Source organism: Bubalus kerabau, chromosome 5 (assembly GCF_029407905.1).
Source record: "Bubalus kerabau isolate K-KA32 ecotype Philippines breed swamp buffalo chromosome 5, PCC_UOA_SB_1v2, whole genome shotgun sequence".
In the NCBI taxonomy this organism is placed as follows: Eukaryota; Metazoa; Chordata; class Mammalia; order Artiodactyla; family Bovidae; genus Bubalus; species Bubalus kerabau.
This window is the reverse complement of record NC_073628.1, coordinates 111985520-112006502: the sequence shown is the minus strand read 5'-3', so window position 1 is coordinate 112006502 and position 20983 is coordinate 111985520. Positions and strand designations below refer to the sequence as shown.

The 20983-nt window shown below is 41.8% G+C and overlaps 1 non-coding gene and 1 pseudogene across 1 annotated transcript; one reads left to right on the top strand and one right to left on the bottom strand.

The window, feature by feature from the left end:
- Positions 1-6704: 6704 nt before the first annotated feature.
- Positions 6705-7184, top strand: LOC129654307 (U2 small nuclear ribonucleoprotein B''-like; annotated as a pseudogene).
- A 3781-nt stretch (positions 7185-10965) lies between these two features.
- On the bottom strand, positions 10966-11094 carry LOC129654392 (small nucleolar RNA SNORA19). The gene has a single exon (XR_008715470.1). It is a non-coding gene; the product is annotated as a small nucleolar RNA SNORA19 (small nucleolar RNA).
- Positions 11095-20983: the final 9889 nt, after the last annotated feature.

Genomic DNA, 20983 nt, shown 5'->3' with positions numbered 1-20983 from the left:
AGTGATTAACCGGACAATTCAAACCAGTAGGAACAATAGCCGTCCGTCCCTTACAGACCACCTGCTGTGTCAGGCCCCGGTGTGTTTCACTTGTGTTAACTCATTTAATAACTGTCTGTAGTAGGCTCTGTATACCCATTTAATAAAAGACAACAGTGAGGAACAGAGAAAGTTTAGTAACTTGCCCAAAGTCACAGGGAGGAGAACAATTTGTGTTCTTACCCATGACCAGCACTGCTTCTCAAAAGATGCTGAACTTTGGGGTTCTGGGAAAGCAAGGAGGCAGAATCACTTTGGTTCAATCCCTCGCTTGCTTTGTCCCTCACTAGACTGGTTTTATCATTAAGATAATTAAAATGTTAAAATCTAGTTCTTATGTAAAATGCCTGACCCCACTTATTCAATGATAATTCATTACTTTTGAATATGGTCTTGCTTTTCTTTTCCAAACAGGTGTTCATTGCCCCTTCATTTGACCCTCACCATCTCCAGTGAAAGAGCAGGCTCAGATGCAATTATCCTCACTTTATATGTGAGAAATGAAGCCTATCATTTTTCCTGAACTACTTTGAGAACATTCTCCTATGTTTCTTTCTTGCCTTTTAAACATCAAATCTTTTAAATGATTTAAACAGTACAGAATCGAGTTGAGCAGCTTTCCCATACTCTTCCTTAGAATTCATGTCTATTGGTATTTTAGTATCATTTCAGCCTTTTTTCTAAGTGCAGAGCATACTCATGAATGATTTTGAAGGAGTGCACATATGGTCATGCGGTAGTCATTGCTTGGTTTGTGCACCTCACAAAATATATCACTGACTAGAGTTCTGCTCCATTTTAAAAATGGCTCCAAGATATTCTACAGCATAGATGTATTATCACTCATTTATCCCCTCTTCTATTGTCCTAACCTAAATTGGTCATTTTGGCTAATCCCAATTTTTATGATTATAGTAAACGCTGTAATGATTATTCTTACTTATACATTTTGGTGTTCATGTGTTTTTTTGTTTGTTTGTTTGTTTTAGGTCAAGATGAGTTTACAGTCTAAATAGCATAACTTAATTGCATCCCAAACCATTTTCAAATCCATCTTTAAGCTAGCCAAAAAACTGGTTATTTTAATTTTATGTTGGAGTATAATTGCTTTGCAATGTAGTGTTAGTTTCTGCTGTAGAATGAAGTGAATCAGCTATGTATATATCCCCCCTCCATCTTGAACCTTTCTCCCAGCCCACTCCCATCCCACCCCTCTAGGTCATCACAGAGCAGCCGGCCGAGCTCCCTGTGCTGTATAACAGGCTCTCACTAGCTAGCTATTTACACATGGTAGTGTATGTATGTCAACCTAATCTCCCAGTTTATCCCACCCTCCTCTTTCCCTCTGTGTTCACAAGTCTACTCTTTACATCTACATCTTTATTCCTGCCCTGAAAATGGGTTCATCTATACCGTTTTTCTAAATTCCACATACATGAATTATACGATATTTGTTTTTCTCTTTCTGACTTCACTCTGTAAGACAGACTTTTGTTCTTGTTGTTTAGTTGTGTCTGACTCTTCTGTGGCCCATGGACTGTTGCCCACCAGGCTCCTCTATCCATGGAATTTTCCAGGCAAGAATACTGGAGTGGGTTGCCCTTTCCTTCTCCAGGGGATCTTCCTGACCCAGGGATCGAACCTGTGTCTCCTGCATTGGCAGGTGGACTCTTTACTGCTGAGCCACCAGGGAAGTATGAGAGACTCTAGGTCCATCCAGAAACAATGATTTTTAAAAACCACTTAACACTGAACATACAGGACCTCTGAGAAGGCAGCTTGACTATACCATGTGGTTTTTGTAAAATGAATTTCTAGAGGTGTAACTCTGGGTCTAATGGTATGAATATTTTAAAAATGTAAGTTCTACCAAATAATTAAATCAAACAAGTTTTGCCAAATGACATGTTCATACAGGGTCCTAGAGTAGTCATTCTTTATTCTTTTGTCAAAGCTGAGTATTTTCAATTTTTTAAGTTTTTACTTCTCTAGTGGGTGAAAAATAATACCCTATTGTTTTAAATTGAATTTCCCCGATTACAAGGTTGAATATCCTTTTAATATACTTATTAGCTATTTGTATTTCTTCTATAAAATCTCCTTTGTATTCTCTCCCTCTTCTTCCATTGGATTTTGGCCTTTCTCTACTGATGCACAGTAATGCTCTATCTTCTAGACATTGATTTTTTTTATTGTTGCTGCATATATTGCAAGCATTTCCCCTCTAGCGTCTCTTGCTTGTCTTTAACTTTGTGATGTCTTTTGATGCAAAGATGTTTTAAAATTCTATGTATGTATTACCTCTCAATTTTTCAAATTATGACATGTTCCAAGCTCATAGAAAAATATAAAGGATAATGTACAATCTATATACTCAACATCAGTTTTGTACTTAACATCTTGGTACATTTAAATTCCAATCCCAAAGAAGGGCAATGCCAGAGAGTGTTCAAACAATCATACAGTTGTGCTCATTTCACACAATAGCAAGGTTATACTGAAAATCCTTTAAGTCAGCTTCAGTAGTATATGAACTAAGAACTTCCAGATATACAAGTTGGAAAAGACAGAGGAACCAGAGATCAAATCACCAAGCTTCCTTGGATCATAGAGAAAACAAGGGAATTTCAGAAAAACATCTACTTTTGCTTCATTGACTATGCCAAACTGAGGAAAATTCTTAAAAAGATGGAAATACCAGACCACCTTACCACCATCCTGAGAAACCTTATATGTGGTTCAAGAAGCATCAGTTAGAACCAGACATGGAACAGAAGATTTGTTTAAAATTGGGAAAGGAGTACTTGAAGGCGGTATATTGTTACCTGTTTATTTAACTTAAATGAGAGTACATCATGTGAAATGTATGATGGATGAATCATAAGTTGGAATCAACATTGCCGGGAGCAATATCAACAACTTCAGATATGCAGATGATACCACTCTAATGGCAGAAAGAGAAGAGGAACTAAAGAGCTTCTTGATAAGAATGAAAGAGGAGAGTGAAAAAGCTGACTTAAAACTCAACATTCAAAAAACTAAGATCATGGCATTTGGTCCCATGACTTCATGGCAAAAAGAAGGGGAAAAGTGGAAACAGTGATAGATTTTATTTTCTTGCGTTTCAAAATCACTGCTAAACCTCTCTGAGTCCCACTTTTCTCATCTGTAAAGTAGGGCTATGCGTGGCTATCTCATGGTTGCCTTGAGAATTGCCTGCAATAATCGAAACGAGGTGCCCAGCCCCTGGCTGGCCCCTGGTAGCCTAGCTCCATAAGCAATAGCTGTCCTTGGGGGCCCCCATGGATGGTGTCATAAAGGGTGTCACATCCTATCGCTGCCCCAAGTGGCAGGGATGCAGCATGGTTAAGAGCACAAGAGCTGGAGGACAGTACAAGGGACCAGATACAAGGATTGGGCACATGGAGACGTGATCAGGGAATAGGATAGGAGCGGTGGCCTGCAAGCACCCGCAGCAGGCTGGCTAAGGCGGGGCTTTGAACTCAGGATAAAAGATGCTGTGCTGTGCAGTCATCGTAATGATAATTAGGAAGACTGCAGAAATGTAAGAAAATGATACTTTATGAAAACGGCAGAATTATAAAGAGGTACACACTCTCTGGTTGCAGGCTAAATAAAAATGTTAAGGTTAAAAAAAAGCAGTTGTGGAATTAGCGAGTGTGAGAGTGAGGCTAGGACTATTCTGAGTTGATACAGCAGATGCTGTGTTTGCCTCCTTTAAGCTGTTTTTCAACCTGTTTTGTTTTTTAAAGTTTAACTAAGGGTTGATATGTGCTATCGAATGCAATTTTAAAACAGCATGATCATTTCTCAGGCTTCCACAGTGCTGCTGATATCTTAGGCAACTGACACAGCAGTTGTGGGCTTCCCTGGTAGCTCAGCTGGTAAAGAATCCGCCTGCAATGCAGGAGACCCCAGTTCAATTCCTGTGTCGGGAAGATCTGCTAGAGAAGGGATAGGCTACCCACTCTAGTATTCTTGGGCTTCCCTGGTGGCTCAGACTGTAAAGAATCCACCTGCAATTCAGGACACTTGGGTTTGATCCCTGGGTTGGGAAGATCCCCTGGAGGAGGACATGGCAACCCACTCCAGTATTCTTGCCTGGAGAATCCCTATGGGCCGAGGATCCTGGCGGGCTGTGGAAAATTCTGAGAGATGGGAATTCCAGACCATCTGAACTGCCTCCTGAGAAACCTGTATTCAGGTCAAGAAGCAACAGTTAGAACTAGACATGGAGCAGTGGACAGGTTTCAAATTGGTAAAGGAGTACAACAAGGCTGTATATTGTCACCCTGCTTATTTAACTTATATTTAACTTATTTAACTTATATCATTCAAAATGCTGGGCTGGATGAAGCACAAGCTGGAATCAAGATTGCCAGGTGAAACATCAATAACCTCAGACACGCAGACAACACCACCATTACGGAGGAAAGCGAAGAAGAACTAAAGAGCCTCTTGATGACAGTGAAAGAGGAGCGTGAAAAAGCTGGCTTAAAACTCAATGTTCAAAAAACGAAGATCATGGCATCTGGTCCCATCACTTCATGGCAAATAGATGGGGCAACCGTGGAAACAGTGAGAGACTTAATTTTGGGGGGCTCCAAAATCACTGTAGATGGTGACTGCAGCCATGAAATTAAAAGATGCTTACTCCTTGGAAGGAAAGTTATGACCAACCTGGACAGCATATTAAAAAGCAGAGACATTACTTTGCCAGCAAAGGTCTGTCTAGTCAAGGCTATGGTTTTTCCAGTGCTCATGTATGGATGTGAGAGTTGGACTATAAAGAAAGCTGAGTGCCTAAGAATTGATGCTTTTGAACTGTGGTATTGGCAAAGGGTCTTGAAAGTTCTTTGGACTGTAAGAAGATCCAACCAGCCCATCTTAAAGGAAATCAGTTCTGAATATTCATTGGAAGGACTGATGCTGAAGCTGAAGCTCCAATGCTTTGGCCACCTGATGGGAAGAGCTGACTCATTGGAAAAGACCCCAAAGCTAGGAAAGGTTGATGACAAAAGGATAAGGGTGTAGCAGAGGATAAGGTGGTTAGATAGCATCACTGACTCAATGGACATGAGTGTGAGCAAATTTGAGGAGATAGTGAAGGACAGGGAAGCCTGGCAAGCTGCAATCCATGGAGTTGCAAAGTGTCGAACATGACTTAGTGACAGAACAACAGCATTTAAATATCCCCAGCATCTTGTAATTTCATTTGCAGTTTTATCCTTTTTAAAAAAGCAAAAAATAATATTTATTTTTCCAATAAATTGCAATTGCATTTACTGACATATTTTATAAATTTCTGTGCTCCTCATTGCTTCTTGTGGTCCAGATCTTCCCTTTGGGTTTACTTTATTTCTAAATGAAGTACATCTTTGATAGTGCCTTTAGTGAGAGGCTGTGGGTGTTAAGTTCCTTTAGTATTTTTTATGGTTAGTAATGTGTCTTTATTCTGCCTGAACTCCTAAATAGTAGCTGGGGTAGAGACTGCTAGCTGCCCAGCCCACAACTTGTCTTCCTCCTTCCTTGGAAACAGAATTGGAACACATTTTATTTAGGGCTGCTGTATGCTCAGCAGAAAGCCTATATTTTCTAGACGCTCATAGCCATGAGTGACTAATTAGATGTAAGCAGAAAACACTGAGTCGGGGGAGAGCGTCCTAAAGAGAGCTGCCTTAGCCAAGAGGAGCACACTTTCATCCTTGTCCTTTTTTTGTGGAACACAGGAGCCTTCTTTGGACAATGAAGAGAGAAGCCACAAGCTTAGGAAAGTAGAGGAGAAGCTCAGGAATGGATTTGGGTTCCTTTGATACAACACAATGAAACCCTCATTTAATTTGTGTAAGCCTCTTTTTAGGTCTCTGACGCTAACAGCAAAATTCAATTTTAGGGTGATGTTTGTTTTCCTCTCAACCTTTGAGGATGCTGTTTTATTGTACTTAGCAATCTATTATCTTGAATCAGAGATCTGCTGTTAGTCTAATTGTTCTATCTTCTTTTCTGATCCTTTTAAAGATTTCCCCATGGCCCTTATTATTTTTTTAATGCATCTGTGACTGGATTTATTTGTATTTATCTCACTAGATTCTTAGAATGTGCTTTCTGTTTAATGACTCATGCCTTTATCCAATTTTGGAAAGATTTTTAATAATTATCTCTTAAAATATTAAGTCCCTGTCATTCTTTTCATTCTCTTTTTTCTGGAATTAGATGAATGCTAAGACTTCTCTCTCAGTTGTTCCTTCTTGTTGCTTAATTGCATTATATAGTGTGTGTGTGTGTGTGTGTGTGTGTGTGTTTCTAGGTGAATTCCTCAGTTCCATAATTTAGACTATGAAATTTTTATCATCTGTTAAACTTGTAAAATTTACTGACATTTTTCTTCAATTTCAAGGATTTCTAATGAGTTCTCTCTTATTTTACTATCCTCACTTTATTGCTGCCTGGTTTTGCTTAATGATATCTTACTCTTTTCAATATGGAAGTTACAGTTTCACTTTTCTCTAAGAACATACTAAAGATACTGTAATTAAAAGTCTGTCCAATTATGCAAAATTAATTTCATCTAAAACACTCAAATCACAAAAAATTGAGGATGTGGCAGATGCCTCCATCTATTTGAACAAAATTTAACCCAGAACATGGATATCAGACCAAATCATACAATTTATATCAACCATATGAATGACAACATTAAAAAAGAAGCAAACTCAGTATGTCAGAACAGATTGTGGTATAGTATCTAAAATGCATGACACTTTTTCTGACAAAGAAAAGAAAAGAAGGTAAAACTGTGTAACAAATGGCAACAATCATGAACAAAAAGCCTGGTCAGGGAACACCAAATTAAGCTGATATCAAGGAAATGCAATACCAAGTTCTCAGGTCCTTGATCACCCTCCAAACTATATTTTATTCCTTAATAATTTACTGGAAGAGACTAGTGATATGATGTTGACCATGTTGTTTAATCAGTTTCCTGGTTTCAAAGAAGTATCTTTGGTACTTTTGGGAGTACTTTCGGGAGGCATGACATTGCTTTAGTTGAATTTGAAAATGATGGACAGGCTGAAGCTACCAGGGATGCTTTATAGGGAAATAAGATACTATCCTATCCATGAAGATCACCTAATGAAAGAAGTAACATTTAGGATAGCTGTCTTTTAAAAAAAAATTTTTTTTATTTATTTGGCTGTGTTGGGTCTTGGTTGCCCGTTGCATGTGGGATCATAGTTCCCTGACCAAGTATTGAGTCCCCATTCCCTCCGTTGGCAGGCAGATTCTCAATCACTGGACCACCAGCTAAAGTCCCTAGGATAACTGTCTTTAAAATACTTGGTGTTGTTTATCAGATCAGATCAGTCGCTCAGTCGTGTCCGACTCTTTGCGACCCCATGAATCACAGCACGCCAGGCCTCCCTGTCCATCACCAACTCCCGGAGTTCACTCAGACTCACGTCCATCGAGTCAGTGATGCCATCCAGCCATCTCATCCTCTGTCGTCGCCTTCTCCTCTTGCCCCCAATCCCTCCCAGCATCAGAGTCTTTTCCAATGAGTCAACTCTTCGCATGAGGTGGCCAAAGTACTGGAGTTTCAGCTTTAGCATCATTCCCTCCAAAGAAATCCCAGGGCTGATCTCCTTCAGAATGGACTGGTTGGATCTCCTTGCAGTCCAAGGGACTCTCAAGAGTCTTCTCCAACACCACAGTTCAAAAGCATCAATTCTTCGGTGCTCAGCCTTCTTCACAGTCCAACTCTCACATCCATACATGACCACAGGGAAAACCATAGCCTTGACTAGACGAAACTTTGTTGGCAAAGTAATGTCTCTGCTTTTGAATATGCTATCTAGGTTGGTCATAACTTTCCTTCCAAGGAGTAAGCATCTTTTAATTTCATGGCTGCAGTCACCATCTGTAGTGATTTTGGAGCCCAGAAAAATAAAGTCTGACACTGTTTCCACTGTTTCCCCATCTATTTCCCATGAAGTGGTGGGACTGGATGCCATGATCTTCGTTTTCTGAATGTTGAGCTTTAAGCCAACTTTTTCACTCTCCAATTTCACTTTCATCAAGAAGCTTTTGAGTTCCTCTTCACTTTCTGCCATAAGGGTGGTGTCATCTGCATATCTGAGGTTATTGATATTTCTCCCGGTGTTGTTTATAGTTTCACTTTAATAACATTTGGTCAGGCCATTTTAACAGTTGGGGGGAGAGGGGAAGTATTTGTGAAATTTTCATGAAGGATTTTAAAAAAGTACATAGACTGTGTTTGTGAAAGTGAAAGCTGCTCAGTCACGTCTGACTCTTTGCGACCCCATGGACTATACAGTCCATGGAATTCTCCAGGCCAGAATACTGGATTGGGTAGCCATTCCCTTCTCCAGGGGATCTTCACAACCCAGGGACTGAACCCTGGTCTCTAGCATTGCAGGTGAATTCTTTACCAGCTGAATTGCCTTAATGAATTATGAATTGTGAAGGCCTTAATTTTGTACAATAAACTTTTATTTGTAAAAAAATAGAAAATTGTAACTATGTGTGGTGATGGATGTTAACAAGACTTACTGTTGTAATAACTTCGCAATATCTACATATATCAATCTACATACTGTACTCTTAAAACTAGTACAATGCTATATATCAATTATATCTCAATTTTTAAAAAGCTGTGCCAGAGAAAGAAAAACCACAGCTAACAAAATACTATTGGAAAAATACAACTAGAAGGACAATTACTGAATATAAACATCTACTTTTGCTTAAAACTATAGCTTTTTGCTGCACACATGAAAAAATTATACACCTAAGCTAGGTTTGCATGAACTGGCCAGTGGTTACTATACAACTGCTAATCTCAGTGATATCCTCTTCACTCCGGCCATACAGGCCCATATTTAGTTCCATAAACACGAGACTTGCCTACCTCAGGGCCTTTGCATGTGCCTTTCTTTCTGCCCAGTGCTTGACAAGACTGGCTTTTTTCATCCTTTATGTCTTAATTAAAAAGACACCAAAATGAGAGCAGTGATTATCTCTACATGGTAGAATTTGATATAATTTATTTATATTTCCTTTTTATTAATTTTTTTGGTCTGTATTTTTAAAATTTTACTTCATATATTATGTTTTAAAAAGGAAGAAAGACACAAATTATTTTAATCTTTAGTATGCTAGTATACATAGGAAGGAATAAAATATTACAGTTCTCCCTAATGCTATTTATTTAAAAAATGATAATTTCATCTACAGTGGATTTGTGCTGCTTATCTGGTTGACTGCATTAACTTTTTTTCTTGTTAAATTAAAGTACAGTTGCTGTATAATCATAAGGGATTTGATTTAGGTCATACCTGAATGGTCTAGTGGTTTTCCTTGCTTTCTTAAATTTCAGTCTGAATTTGGCAATAAGGAGTTCATGATCTGAGCCACAGTCAGCTCCTGGTCTTGTTTTTGCTGACTGTATAGAGCTTCTCCATCTTTGGCTGCAAAGAATATAATCAATCTGATTTCGGTGCTGCCCATCTGGTGATGTCCATGTGTAGAGTCTTCTCTCATGTTGTTGGAAGAAGGTGTTTCCTATGTTTGCTATGACCAGTGCATTCTCTTGGCAAAACTCTATTAGCCTTTGCCCTGCTTCATTCCGTTTTCCAAGGCCAAGTTTGCCTCTTACTCCAGGTGTTCCTTGACTTCCTACTTTTGCATTCCAGTTCCCTATGATGAAAAGGACATCTTTTTTGGGTGTTAGTTCTAAAAGGTCTTGTAGGTCTTCATAGAACCATTCAACTTCAGCTTCTTCAACATTACTCGTTGGGACATAGACTTGGATTACTGTGATATTGAATGGTTTGCCTTGGAAACGAACAGAGATCATTCTGTCATTTTTGAGATTGCATCCAAGTACTGCATTTTGGACTCTTTTGTTGACCATGATGGCTACTCCATTTCTTCTAAGGGATTCCTGCCCACAGTGGTAGATATAATGGTCATCTGAGTTAAATTCACCCATTCCAGTCCATTTTAGTTTGCTGATTCCTAGAATGTTGATGTTCACTCTTGCCATCTCCTGTTTGACCACTTCCAATTTGCCTTGATTCATGGACCTAACATTCCAGGTTCCTATGCAATATTGCTCTTTACAGCATCGGACCTTGCTTCTATCACCAGTCACATCCACAGCTGGGTGTTCTTTTTGCTTTGGCTCCATCCCTTCATTCTTTCTGGAGTTATTTCTCCACTGATCTCCAGTAGCATATTGGGCACCTACTGACCTGGGGAGTTTCTGTTTCAATATCCTATCATTTTGCCTTTTCATACTGTTCATGGGGTTCTCAAGGCAAGAATACTGAAGTGGTTTGCCATTCCCTTCTCCAGTGGACCACATTCTGTCAGATCTCTCCACCATGACCCACTCATCTTGGGTTGCCCCAAGGGCATGGCTTAGTTTCATTAAGTTAAACAAGGCTGTGGTCCTAGTGTGATTAGATTGACTAGTTTTCTGTGAGTATGGTTTCAGTGTGTTTGCCCTCTGATGCCCTCTTGCAACACCTACCGTTTTACTTGAGTTTCTCTTACCTTGGGCGTGGGGTATCTCTTCATGGCTGCTCCAGCAAAGCGCAGCCGCTGCTCCTTACCTTGGATGAGGGGTATCTCCTCACCGCCGCCCTTCCTGACCTTCAACGTGGGATAGCTCCTCTAGGCCCTCCTGAGACAGTAGATAGAGCAAAAGATATTGATCAAGGTCTTAGAATAGGAAAAGAGTTCAGAACTATGACTGTTGACATTTTTGTTAGTCTGTCTTGATGTCTATCCCTAACTTCCATGAGCTAGACTATTTCTGCAGAGCTTATAGTAATTTGAATCGCCACACTAAATGCTGTTGTGAAATAAAGTGGATTTTTTATTTGTCTGAAGGAGACTGGCAGCATTTCTATTTAGTTTTACTACTAATTAACCTTCAATTATTTGTATAGCATGTAAGATTAACACTGCTCACATATACGAGAGAAAGCAGGTCAATGAAATGTGCACTGAAATAAACTGGATTTTGATGAATTCACTTGCAATGTGAGTTATTCTCTGAGAGAGCTGGGTGCTATAAAGTTTATATTCCTGAGTTGGGAATAACTATGTTTCATCTGAGCGGCAGAGATACAGCAACTTATTTCTGTCTCCACAAATATGTGGCAATGAAGTTCATGCCATCACACACCACCAACCTGTAGGCAACCACAGCTCTTTTCTGCTGCCTTATCAGCCTCTCCCATAGAACAGAGGGCATGAGACAGGGAGAGTATTTGCTATAAGTTGAGCTTGTAGGCTGCCCACAAGGAAGATGGAGATTTCACAAGTGTTCTTGATGTAGAAGATGATATTTATGTGCAGTTACTCTGAGCACTGAATTGGAGAAAGGCATAAAATGTGGTGGAAGCAAGTTGGAAAATCTTATAACTAAGTTTGTGGGCCTGAACTTTTTTCAAATATAGGAGAAATCAGAGAGGCAGAGAATATGTTCCCAGGAGCCTGCCCCTCCTTCCAAAAAGCCTTGAGAAAAGCAATAGAGGGAATTCAGCCAAGACAGTACAGACTTAAATTCTCCACCTCACTGCTTCCCAGTATTAGCAAGTATGATTAGGAGATACGACTGAAGCTAATCATAGGACCTGATGTTAGTGTTTATAATTTTCCATTTCCCTGCACTCTTCCTCTTATGCATGCATTTATTCAGTAAGTGTTTATTGAGTGCCTACTATGTATCAGGCAGGCTACTGAGACTGTGGAGACTATGACAAGGAAACACTGATACTGTCCCCACAGTAACGAAGCTTATAAATCAGCGGAAGAGGCAGATGTTAAAGCAGTCAAAAGCCACCGTGAGATTACTACCAAGAGTTCATGGTATTGTGAAGGTCTTTTCTATGTGTCGGGAACTGTTCTAAGAGCTGAGAATATGGCAGTAAACAGTAAAATCCTGCCCCCTTTAATTTTACGTCCTAGTACAGGAGATGTGAGTGTTGGACTGTGAAGAAAGCTGAGCACCAAAGAATTGATGCTTTTGAACTGTGGTGTTGGAGAAGACTCTTGAGAGTCCCTTGGACTGCAAGGAGATCCAACCAGTCCATTCTGAAGGAGATCAGCCCTGGGATTTCTTTGGAAGGAATGATGCTAAAGCTGAAACTCCAGTACTTTGGCCACCTCATGTGAAGAGTTGACTCATTGGAAAAGACTCTGATGCTGGGAGGGATTGGGGGCAGGAGGAGAAGGGGACAACAGAGGATGAGATGGCTGGATGGCATCACTGACTCGATGGACGTGAGTCTGAGTGAACTCCGGGGGTTGGTGATGGACAGGGAGGCCTGGCGTGCTGTGATTCATGGGGTCGCAAAGAGTCGGACACGACTGAGTGACTGAACTGAACTGAACTGAACAGGAGACAAGACAAGAGAGGACTCGTTGGAAAAGACCTTGATGCCGGGAAAGATTGAAGGCAAAAGAAGAAGAGGGCAGTGGACGATGAGATGGTTGGGACAGCATCACCGACTCAGTGGACATGAACCTGAGCAAACTCTGGGAGACAGTGAAGGACAGGGAAGCCTGGAGCACTGCAGTCCATGGGGTTGTGAAGAGTTAGACACAACTGAGCGATTGAATAACAACAACAGGAGACTACTGAACATAAAATGTAAAAATAAACATATAATGGAAGTTCAGTGTGATGATGTGTGAGTGCCATAATAAAAACAAAGCAGAGGAAGAGGTTAGAGTGTGGCTTTAGGCAGGATGGTACCGAGGAGCCCCTCTGAAAGGATGACTCTTGAGCAGTGAAACAGAAGAGCTGACAAAGACTCCCACAGAAATCTGGAGGAAGATTGTTCCAGGTAGAGAGAGCAGCACATACAAAGGTCCTGAGGCTGGAAGGACATTGGCTGCAAATGCAAACAGACCGCAGGCAGGCAACGGTGGTGGGAGGTGGTCAGCAGGAGGCTGCGGCAGGAGCCCCGAGGGAAATGATGGTGCCTGGGCTGGATTGGTGGTGGGCGGGGAGGAGGCGAGATGGTGTGGGTTTAGGAATTTCCTCTATCATAAAGGGATTCCACCTGGTTAGGGAGGTGGAATCTTCTATGATTTCAGAAGAAGCAACATTTGTGCTGAGTAGAAGTAGCTGTGCTGTGCTATGCTTAGTCGCTTCAGTCGTGTCCAACTCTTTGCAACACTATAGATGGTAACCCGCCGGGCTCCTCCAGGCAAGAATACTGGAGTGGGTTGCCATTTCCTCAAGTGAAGATAAAAAGGGCAGAACATTCCAGAACATAAATATGCATACCCTGTGGGGAAGAAAGTCAAGGTTGAGGCATTGGAAGAAGATCTGGCTGCCTAGGCAAAGATGAGAGGGGAGGGGAGGCTGGAAAGATGGGGAGAACAGACCTCGTGGGACCTCGTGCGAGCCTCTTGCAGGACCTTGGTCTTTATTCTAAGGGTTGTCAGAACTCACGGAAGGAATTTCAGCAGAAGCAGCCCGGTCAAATGTGTGTCTTGGAAAAGTTTCCAATTGTAGGATGAAAGAAGCTTACTTTGTTTTACTGACATTCATCCCCTGATGAAGGTTCTCCTATATCCATTTTACAGACAAGAAAACTGAGTCTCAGATGGCTGATGGCACTTGTTGGGGCCCACAACAAGATGGCCGACTCCGGGGTCCAGAGCCGCAGCCCCTTGTACCCATTTGCCTTTATTCCCCCTCTCCCACCCCTTCACAGCATCACCCCAACCCTGGCCCAAGCACTCAGTAGTGACAATTATGGTTATTTCTGCCTGTTCCTTCTCAGACTGGGCAGCACTATCTCATTTCTGTCTTTTCAGGGCTTTGATTTCTTTCTCTGTACTGGAAAATTCCAAGGATGCAGGTGTGGTCTTCATTTTCCTGCCCCAATTTGTGTTTTGGAATGAAGTTTTTTTTTTTTTTTTCCATGGAGTCCAGCAGGGGCAACATACTGTTACTAACATTCAGTCATTCCTGCTAACATCATCTGTCTCGCTTTCCCTTCCTCTCTCCCTCAAACTTTTACTGGACTCTGTCTATGCACCGGGCATCAGGTTTACAGAAATAATTCTTGTCCAGGTTGGAGAAAAAGCTATGAAAACCAGGTGACACAGATTAAATTGTTAATGGTGGGTGAATAAGTTGGCCAGGTATTTCTCTTGTCAGAGACCTAAGGGAAGGTTAGAGCTGTGGAGAGAGGCAGGATTGGGCCAAAAGAGAGAAAGGATGCAGGAAGAGCTTCCCAAAAAAGCTTGCAACTTGGGAACTTCCCTGTGGTCCAGTGGTTAAGAATCCTTGTTTCCTTGCAGAGGATGTGGGTTTGATCCCTAGTCAGGGAACTAAGATCCCGCATACTACACTGCAAGGTCAAAAAATAAATAAAAGTAAATGAAATAAAAAGAAACTTGCAACGTGGCCGAAATCTAATTCAATAGGAGACATTGCATAAGAAAATCCTCTTAAAAAAATGTTCTTAGTCCTTCCAGTCCCCCAGATTGTGATAACAAGGAAGATGTGGGCTGACGGAGGATTAAATTTTCAGCAGCCATGGAATAAGAGGCTCAGAAATGGGGGCCATTGCTCCTTGAGGCCAGGGAGGGGGAGAGAGCCCAAGAACACCAGATGATGGTGGGGTAGATGGGGATGTGATGCCCTCAGTCTTGCCCACGCCTGCCCCGCCAGGCACAAAGGTCAATTGCTCCTACAGGCAAGGAAGGCTGCTTGGGTGTTATTGTTTCCAGTGGCCATGGGTTGTGTTTATTTATTTACTGGTTTATTTTGCCAGTCAAACTCCAGTTTATTGACAGGACTCAGCCAGCCTCTGGCCTTTTCCACCCCAACCGACCGCAGCACAGAGAAATAATTAGTTGCTGCGGTGTCGGGAACGGATGTCCAACTGACATCTCCCCTTCACCAGAGTCAAATTCAGCGGTTTCCCTGCCTGCTGAAAATTACCAGCTTCATGCTGCCTTCCTCTCCCCGCTGCCTACCTGGTGGGGCTTTCCTTGCTTATTAAGAGCAGAGCCAACCCCTCGGGCTGACCTTGGCTTATAATGTGCCCTCCCCACCCTTTTCCCCTTTTCATCTTATGTATTCCTTTCTGATTGGGTGTATGAGGGGGAGAGTGAGGCTTGAGTAGGTTCTGATTCCTCCCCACTAAGAAAAGCTGGCCTCTCACTGTTTCTCAAAGACCTAGGGCTCTGAGACTACAAGAGCACCGGTACGCTTTAATTGCTTCCTATCGGTGTAGTGACCTTTGTCTCCTTGGGGGTATCCTGAGGCTTTTTTGCAGATACAGTCAAAGTGTGCACTTTCAAAAGCCAAGCTTCATTCTGCATACTTCTGTGTTTTGAAACCTCTAGAAAAGGCAGGGTGGGATATTGAGGGATAAGTAGGGGAATGACTGGGGCGGGGGAGACGGTAGTGAACACTTGAGAATACAGAGATGTGCTAGGCTTGAACTTTAGACATTGTCAGTTGGGGCTGACGTAGGGGATTAATAACAGGGTTGGCAGGACATTTGTTTATTCATTCACTCTACTAACATTGGGCTTCCCTGGTGGCTCAGATGGTAAAGAATCTGCCTGCAATACAGGAGACCTGATTTTGATCCCTGGGTTGGGAAGATCCCCTGGAGAAGGCATGACAACTCACTCCAGTATTTTTGCCTGGATAATCCCATGGACAGAGGAGCCTGGTGGGCTGCAGTCCATAGGATCCCAAAGTGTTGGACATGACTGAGCACGCATACACGTATACTAATGTTTGTGGAGCTCTTTCATGTGCCAGGCACGGATCTAGGTCATGGGGATGCTGGAATGAACTGCATGTGGTCCCTGACTGGGAAGCCTGGGGGTCGCCCTACTAAGGAAGCTGACCTTTATTATGAAGGTGCCAGGGAGCTTCTGAACAGTTTTAAGTAGGGGAGTGATGTGATCCAATTTGCATTTTAGATCACTCTGGAGGCCAGGAGGAGGAGACATTGGGAGTGGGATACCAGAGGACACCAGAGACTTCATTAGAAAACTCTGGTAATATCCTGGTTGAGAAAGGACTAGGGTCCAGCAGAGGCTGAGGCACTAGGTATGGAGAGGGTATACGAGGTATGTTTTGAAGGTACTGTCAGTTGGACTTAAAGGTTGGGGATAAAACAAGTTTAAGCCCCTTCTCTTAAGAGAAAGTTCGAGGACCTACGTCAGGTCCTGAAGCCTGTAGGAGCTGGCAGATCAATATACAACTTCGCTACTTGGCTTTCCTCTGAGGATTCTTTTCACCATTTGGAAGAGGCTGTCTCTCCCTGCAGATGAAGACTTGGAGGTTGCCTCATGGTACCTAACCTCACAGAAACTCAGGACTGGAAGGTGGTCTTAAAGGTGGTCTTAAAGGTGGTCTCTGGCAACAGTTTACATTATTCCAACCCCATCTGCAGTCTTCTCACTTACACCTCCTTGGCTGCCCACTCTATCATCCGAGAGCTTCCTTCTAAAACTATACCCAAATCAGTCTCCAAGCAGATTCTGCCCAATTATTGTTAGTTCCAGTTTGGAGGTCACAAAAAACAAGTAAAACAGAACACGCAGCAGATTGGAAAGCTCCTAATGGACAGTGAGTTCTGCTCCCAGAACCATATCTACTTGGGAGAAGAATATGAGTGCAACCATGTGTCAAGCATCAAATAGCAGCTGTTTGGAGGGTGGCTGGGTCACCTTCTAACAGCAGTCACTTGACTGAGCCACCCCTATTGCTGGGTGTGGGCTCTTGTCATCTGGGGAGTGAAGGAGACACTTTAATGAAACATTGCACACTCTAAACTCCTGGATTTCTGGATTGCACACCCAGTATCTCCCATCCTCTGCTCCCTGTGATGGACAAAACAATCCACCAGGACCTTGTTTGTTCCTGTGGGCTGCTCCCTCCTATTGGTGGGTGAGGGGTGAGCCCATGAGATCTGAGAGCTGCAGGGCTGTTCTCTGCGTTAAAATTCTGCAACCGATCTAATTATCTGATTTATCGGCTCAGATACAAGCAGCAGTTAGGCTCCAATTCTAACTTTTAATTGGTTGTACAGTAGTGTGAGATCATGACCTCTTACTAAACTCTTCCCATTAAGCTTTCATGTTTACATAGCACCATAAATTCAGCTCATCAGTCTTCCAGAAACTTCTCCAATTTCTGCCCCTTTCTGTGGAGCCAATTATTTTCCTGTTTGTCTTGCAAGTCTATTTGAAGCCTGACTTCCTGAACTACAAGCACAGAACATGTGAGTCTGCTCTTCTCTCTTCCTCTTGCCCAACCTGGAGATGCTCCCAGTCTCCCCTGTGTCCCATCAATTTACTGCTGGAATCATTCCACTGGTTTCCTCTTCTTCAAGCATCTCTCAGTCAATGAACCTTTCTCCTCCTATGACTCTCATTGCTTGGACCTTTCCTCAGCTGGACAATGACGTATTTCAACCTTATTCAAAGGATCCTGTGTCCCATTCTCTCCTAAAGTAACCCGAACTTATTTTTAAAAATAATGTTAAAAAATATTTATTTATTTGGCTGTGTCAGGTCCTAGTTTTAGCACGGGGGCTCTTTCACTGTGGTGTGTGGACTCTCCATTTGTGGTGCCGGGCTTAACCACTGGACCACCAGTGAAGTCCCATCCAAACATTAATACAAGTTTTGCAGCAGATATAAACAAAGCTGTAAAAGCTCAGGAAAAAACATTAATGAAACTAACATGCCACCTTGTGTGGAGGTGGAGACTATAATTTCATAATAGATATTAAAAAAATGGAATGTTCTTAGAAATGAAAAAAATACTAGAATTGACTCTGGATGACAAAAGTGTGAGATACAGGATAAGTTGGAAAATTAAACCAAAAAATAGAATGATTAAATAAATAATTACAATACACGAAAAAAAAATAGGATTAGCAGTATAGGAAGAAGATAGGACGATAGGAATTAGGAAAGTTTAACAAATAAGAAAAGTTTATTTGTTAAATAAACTTTAACTTAGAGTTGAATAACTCTAAGTTAAATAACTCTAATAAGTTAAATAAACTTTAACTTATTAGAGTTAAATAAGTTTAACTCTATAGAAGATAAGAGTTAGGAAAGTTTAACAAATAAGAAAACAGTAAATAAAGACATAATAGTCGAAACTTTCCCAGGGTGTTTTAGTAAAGGAATTAACAACCTGTACAGAGTCCCTTTTAGGATTAATTACCAGAGAAAGATGATCAGAAAATATCATTGTATAGCTTCAAAGATAAAGGATATATCAAGTACATAAAAAGGAGAGAAACAGAATAAAAGTCTCTGGGAACTTGCAACCTAAACGGTAGAAGCAAAAGCAATTAGGAAGGCATCAGTTCAGTTCAGTCGCTCAGTCGTGTCTGACTCTTTGCCACCCCATGGACTGCAGCATGCCAGGACTCCCTGTCCATCACAAACTCCTGGAGTTTACTCAGATTCAGATTCAGATTCAGATCAGTCGCTCAGTCGTGTCCGACTCTTGGCGACCCCATGAATCACAGCACTCCAGGCCTCCCTGTCCATCACCAACTCCCGGAGTTCACTTAGACTCATGTCCATCGAGTCAGTGATGCCATCCAGCCATCTCATCCTCTGTCGTCCCCTTCTCCTCTTGCCCCCCAATCCCTCCCAGCATCAGAGTCTTTTCCAATGAGTCAACTCTTCGCATGAGGTGGCCAAAGTACTGGAGTTTCAGCTTCAGCATCATTCTTTCCAAAGAAATCCCAGGGCTGTCTCCTTCAGAATGGACTGGTTGGATCTCCTTGCAGTTCAAGGGACTCTCAAGAGTCTTCTCCAACACCACAGTTCAAAAGCATCAATTCTTCGGTGCTCAGCCTTCTTCACAGTCCAACTCTCACATCCATACAAGACCACAGGGAAAACCATAGCCTTGACTAGATGAAACTTTGTTGGCAAAGTAATGTCTTTGCTTTTGAATATGTTATCTAGGTTGGTCATAACTTTCCTTCCAAGGAGTAAGCGTCTTTTAATTTCATGGCTGCAGTCACCATCTGCAGTGATTTTGGAGCCCAGAAAAATAAAGTCTGACACTGTTTCCACTGTTTCCCCATCTATTTCCCATGAAGTGATGGGACCGATTGCCATGATCTTCGTTTTCTGAATGTTGAGCTTTAAGCCAACTTTTTCACTCTCCTCTTTCACTTTCATCAAGAGGCTTTTGAGTTCCTCTTCACTTTCTGCCATAAGGGTGGTGTCATCTGCATATCTGAGGTTATTGATATTTCTCCCAGCAATCTTGATTCCAGCTTGTGTTTCTTCCAGTCCAGTGTTTCTCATGATGTACTCTGCATATAAGTTAAATAAACAGGGTGACAATATACAGCCTTGATGAACTCCTTTTCCTATTTGGAACCAGTCTGTTGTTCCATGTCCAGTTCTAACTGTTGCTTCCTGACCTGCATAAAGGTTTCTCAAGAGGCAGGTCAGGTGGTCTGGTATTCCCATCTCTTTCAGAATGTTCCACCGTTTATTGTGATCCACACAGTCAAAGGCTTTGGCATAGTCAATAAAGCAGAAATAGATGTTTTTCTGGAACTCTCTTGCTTTTTCCATGATCCAGTGGATGTTGGTAATTTGATCTCTGGTTCCTCTGCCTTTTCTAAAACCAGCTTGACCATCAGGAAGTTCATGGTTCACATATAGCTGAAGCCTGGCTTGGAGAATTTTGAGCATTACTTTACTAGCATGTGAGATGAGTGCAATTGTGCGGTAGTTTGAGCATTCTTTGGCATTGCCTTTCTTTGGGATTGGAATGAAAACTGACCTTTTGCAGTCCTGTGGCCACTGCTGAGTTTTCCAAATTTGCTGGTGTATTGAGTGCAGCAATTTCACAGCATCATCTTTCAGGATTTGGAATAGCTCAACTGGAATTCCATCACCTCCACTTGCTTTGTTCATAGTGATACTTTCTAAGACCCACATGACATCACATTCCAGGATGTCTGGCTCTAGGTGAGTGATCACACCATCGTGATTATCTGGGTCAAAGATCTTTTTTGTACAGTTCTTCTGTGTATTCTTGCCACCTCTTCTTAATATCTTCTGCTTCTGTTAGGTCCATACCATTTCTGTCCTTTATTGAGCCCATCTTTGCATGAAATGTTCCCTTGGTATCTCTAATTTTCTTGAAGAGACATCTAGTCTTTCCCATTCTATTGTTTTCCTCTATTTCTTTGCTCTGATCATTGAGGAAGGCTTTCTTGTCTCTCCTTGGTATTCTTTGGAACTCTGCATTCAAATGGGTATATCTTTCCTTTTCTCCTTTGCTTTTTGCTTCTCTTCTTTTCACAGCTATTTGTAAGGCTTCCTCAGACAGCCATCTTGTTTTTTGGCATTTCTTTTCCTTGGGGGTGGTCTTGATCCCTGTCTCCTGTACAATGTCATGAACCTCCATTCATAGTTCATCAGGTACTCTGTCTATCAGACCTAGTCCCTTAAATCTCTTTCTCACTTCCACTGTATAATTGTAAAGGATTTGATTTAGGTCATACCTGAATGGTCTAGTGGTTTTCCCCACTTTCTTCAATTTAAGTCAGAATTTGGCAATAAGGAGTTCATGATCTGAGCCACAGTCAGTTCCCGGTCTTGTTTTTGCTGACTGTATAGAGCTTCTCCACCTTTGGCTGCAAAGAATATAATCAGTCTGATTTTGGTGTTAACCATCTGTGATGTCCATGTGTAGAGTCTTCTCTCATGTTGTTGGAAAAGGGTGTTTGCTATGACCAGTGTGTTCTCTTGGCAAAACTCTATTAGCCTTTGACCTGCTTCATACTGTACTCCAAGGCCAAGTTTGCCTGTTACTCCAGGTGTTTCTTGACTTCCTACTTTTGCATTT